Consider the following 4,866-nt stretch of genomic DNA (forward strand, 5'->3'; position numbering starts at 1 on the left):
AAATAAATACAATAAATTGAGACTGATATGCACACATGTTAACGGTTAACTATTAAATTTTATTACGAAATTTGTTAACATTATTTTTCTTTTACAAAGAATTTTACCGTCTGATTTTTATCTTTATGTTTATATTAATAAAAAGAGGAACAATAAGAAGCATTAATAAAGACAGGTGTCATTTAAGTATCTCGGTTTATAAATGAGATTAATTGGGATACTTGGTCCGTACTAATGTCGAGTGAAATATTTTTTATGACAAAAAAAATCATAAATAAAATAGCAATTTGAATATCAAAGTTAAAAAATATTCTAATGACTTGATGATATAAAAAGTTGGTTTTTATTAATTACTTCAGTTACCACATAGACAAAAAAGAACAATCATCTAATAATATTTTACTTTTACAGAAAAATAAAAAAGCGCATTTGTTTGCCTATTGAAATTGAACGTTTACCGGCGCAAATTGACATATTTAGCGCAGTAAGTTCCGTCTCTTGAGTTTTTGTTTGGCATTGATATGTTTTGGTTACTGAGATATTTGTATATGCCAATTTACCCTTGCGCTCAGCTAGCCCTGCTCTATGCTGTATATATTTTCCCAAATATCATTGCAGCTTTGCTACAAGTCATTCCAATTTTATAGATTATTTATTACATAAAATCTTTGTTACTCTTAATGTGTGAAAGTTCAGTAAAGCGGAATAAGTTTACTAACAAGTAAATTTATAATACGCATTTCCATTATTAATCAGAATTATGCTAATTATGTATTAGATTATACATGTATGATGTATGTATATATGTTTTGTGTGCGTGCGTGCGTGCGTGCGTGTGTGTGTATGTGTGTACGTATATGCTATGTGTCTTAATTTGCATATGAAAAAGGTATTGGAAAGTATATCGCATTTAAGCTCTTATATATATTATTTTATACAAACAGCTGATTATATAAAAAATGATTAATAATCGGTATATTTTGTAAATGAAATTTTTACATTCCTATAAAGATAATCAGGTCCAATTTATATAACTGATATTTTTACGTCGTTTTTATAACAATAATATCTCGAACATACTTTGTTTTTATACTGGTTTATATATCGTTTATATGCAAGATTAATATGTTTAATGCTCCCTACACAGGAAACACCTATGATTTTTATAAAGAGATTTATAAGAAGTATAAGAAAAATATATATTATTGACATTTGTCGCGATAGCAAATTCATAAATATAATTCTAATAATTATATTCTATACAATGAACCAACTTAATAGAAAATTCTCTTGATACTGAAATTATCAAGTCATCAAGATGCGGTTATTAAAATTCAAAGCATGTCACACTATATGTTAATAGTGTACTTGATATATATTTCACATTACGCTGCGATTATATTTTATTGAGACTACGTTCTTGATATATTGACATATGATGGATTTATTATACATATTTTCTATTAAAGCTATTTGTAAATGGAACAAAAAATACACGTGTAATGATATAAACTTGAAATTTTATCGTAATAATAGACTGAGTATAATAATTATGTGATAATATATTTCTCGAAAAAGTTCCAAAATAATTTTTATACTTTAAAAATTTTTCAAAATGATTTTGATACGTCTAATTTAATCTATTATATTTCGAGTCACAAAAAGGTTGTATAAAATGCATTTAAACTAAATATTGGAGAAATAGCATCGTATATATTTTTTATTCATACTTCGTAAATTAAAGAGAAGGGAAAAAAGAATAAGTATTTATTTTTTTCATGTAATTAAAAATGAAGAAGTGAGAAAGAATATTAGGAATAGTAATAGATTATGCAGGATGTTTTATTTTAATCGCCCCAGGCGAATAACTCGAAAATAAAACAGAATTGAAAAAAAACGCAAGACAAAAGTTGTATGACTTCAAGGGACACATAAAATGATATAATGATTTGACCTTGTGTGATGTTGTCAATGTCAGAGAAAGGTTACTTTAAATTTTTTAAATGGAATCCCTGATTTTTCATTTCACATTCTTATAGCTTATCTCGAAAGCTTTTCAAAATACTATAATAAAATATTTTTCCATTATAAGCACTTTTCGAGTTATAAGGCTGAATGTTACAGTACCGCCTGCATTAGCATTATCCAAGATGTTCGAATAATGGCTAAAACCTTTTGAATGTTGTTCAGAATGAGCTTGACAACATATGTCAAGGTCATGACTATTGGAGATTGTTCTTTTCAAATTATTCGTCTGGGGTGATTAAAATGAAACATCCTGTATATACATAGATAATAATTAATTTCAGATATTTTCATTATTTTTAATGCTGCCTTGATTTTTATATTTCAATGTTTTTCATTTAAATTTAATATAAAAGATGGACATATGTTTCCATGAAATTCAGTAATATTTTTTGACATTAATGTTGATAGACTTACAATAAAGCATATATTTGAATATTGCTTGAGACGTCATTATCCATTATTTGTAATATAACATGTAAATTATAAACAAAAACATCTTTTTTTTATGTAACTTAAAATATTTCAAAACTATCAAGTGATGGATGATTTCAAATGAAGGAAATTGGAGTCTTCTCTTTTAATAAAAAAATTGAAACAAATGATCGTATTTCATACAATTTTTTTATTTTTATGATATTAGATGTCTAACATTAAACAAAAAACTTTAATGTGTAAGTTTTAAACAGTTTTTGTTAAAACATTTTTCTAATAATTTGTTTGAGGTAAGTCACATGAAGATGAAGATTTCAATATCAATCTTTATTGTTAAAATTTAATTATTCAAAATTCCTGAATTTGTAATTGGAAGACATTTCGACGCGACATTTTTGTTAGATAGAAGGTTTACACCAAAATCTGTTCTATTGCTTAATTAATGGAATAGATTACATCCATACAACTTATATCCTGTATATAATAATATAACAAAACAAAATTGTTTAAATCGTATTCATTTTCCTATGTTTTATAGTGATGTCTCTTTAGAACTATTGTATTCTGTCGTTTCATTGAAATACAGTGTGAAAAAAAATATAAAGAGGAATATAAGAGTGAAAAAAATAAATGGAAAAGATGCATGATGAACAATAATCTGTGAAGTTTGTTAAAGCACAATAAAATATTTAATTTTTTTAACGGTACTATGAAACAGTTGTTGATAATAAATGTTTGTGACATTTATTAATTATATATACTTTCTACATTTTGTAATTTTAATTTATATCGTCTTGCATTTTATTGTATGTGAGCTAAAGAATGTAGATATGTCGTGCCTTTTGTACATTGTATATTTGTATATAAAAATAATTTACATGAATTATTATTACAATGTAGTTTATACAAATAATAAATAAACAACTTTAAAAGATACAAATGGTATACTAATTTACTAATGACCAATAAATGTTAAGTAATAAAAAAAAATAATTATTCACTAATACATGCGCACACGTGTGATATTAATTTATTCATTCACAGAAAATAACATTGGATATTTAACTTTTCCTATATTACTATATTAGTTCCTATATTACTATATTAGTGAAAAATGTATTATTACTGTAAGTTATGATTCATACACGCGTGATTCGTGTTGATTATATTAATATAGTTTCGTGTGTTATATGATCATAAATAAATATATACGTGAATTGTACCATCAATTACGGGAGTATACAGTCAGTGGCACAAGAGCGTGTTAGCTATTTCTCCTGAAAAAGAAAAGATTTTTGAAAAATAAACATATGATCTTGAAGTATATTATATACGCTTCGATGGATTTATCTAATATATTGTCCAGTCCCCTCTGTTGTCGATTACGGCTTTGCAACGTCGAGGCATGCTTTCAATAAGATTTTCTACCAAAGTCTCGGGAAGTGATTTCCAAATCAAACGTAAAACTGATACGCTAACTGTTTTAAAGTGAAAACTCGCTTTTCTCTCAGCTTGATCCTCATAGCAGTACAAACATTTTCGATTGGATTAATATCAGGAGACTGTGAGGGCCAATCCATCGTAATAATACCGTTTTCACGTTTCCACGTCGTGCATGCACGGCTTCGATGTTTGGGATCGTTATTTTTTTGGAGTATCCATGCTTGCATCGGGGCCAAATCATCTCGTAGCAGACTTCAATAAACCCATTTGATAAATTTTTACCATTCTCTCTGCATTGGGATCACCAATGAATAGATACAAAATCCCAAAACCTTGTTTACAGAAGCATCCCCAGACGTGCAATTTTACTGGATATTTTACAGTGCCCTGAACTAAAGGATTTCCAGTCCAGGGTTGAATAGTACCTAGTTAAAAAGTTAAATAATTTTAATTTTACTTATTGTTAGTTACATTTTAGACTCTTAACTTTTAACTTAATTTAGTTACATTTTATCGGTAACTATTAACTTTTGATTTAATTTTCTTGAAGTTACATTTTTAGTTTTTTTTGTAAACCCAAAATAAGATACATGTCTGCGTTGGTGTCTTCAAACTCAAATTTGAGAACGCACATCAAGGCAATTGTTATAATATAATGAATATAGTTTGGCCACAGGGAAGGAATTACTGTCCGCGCACCTTCTATGGATTAAATCATATTGGAAGAAATCCGAAATCAGTCCTCTTTCCGCGGATCGACAGAAATAAGTATAACAAATAGACTTAGAAACCCTAAAATTACAAAATAAAAAAAATTAACTTTTCAATTTTTTTTATTAACTTAACTTTTAATTTAATTAATTTTATTACGGACATTAACTTGTCTCTTAAGTAATTTAAATTTTAAGACTGTTAACTTTAACTTAATTTAAAGTTTAAAAAATGTATAGATCGGAAGAGCAC

The 4,866-nt window shown here is 26.9% G+C and overlaps 1 long non-coding RNA gene across 2 annotated transcripts; it reads right to left on the reverse strand.

The window, feature by feature from the left end:
• Positions 1-274: 274 nt before the first annotated feature.
• On the reverse strand, positions 275-4,696 carry LOC105458675. 2 transcript variants are annotated; one of them, XR_975562.1, is made up of 2 exons: positions 4,432-4,696; positions 275-4,328 (listed from the first exon to the last, which is right to left on the reverse strand). It is a non-coding gene; the product is annotated as an uncharacterized LOC105458675 (long non-coding RNA). The 2 variants fall into 2 exon arrangements; XR_975561.1 differs by having other exon boundaries at positions 4,411-4,696.
• Between the last annotated feature and the right edge of the window lie 170 nt (positions 4,697-4,866).

Source organism: Wasmannia auropunctata, unplaced genomic scaffold (assembly GCF_000956235.1).
Source record: "Wasmannia auropunctata unplaced genomic scaffold, wasmannia.A_1.0 LD334437.1, whole genome shotgun sequence".
Taxonomy (NCBI): domain Eukaryota; kingdom Metazoa; phylum Arthropoda; class Insecta; order Hymenoptera; family Formicidae; genus Wasmannia; species Wasmannia auropunctata.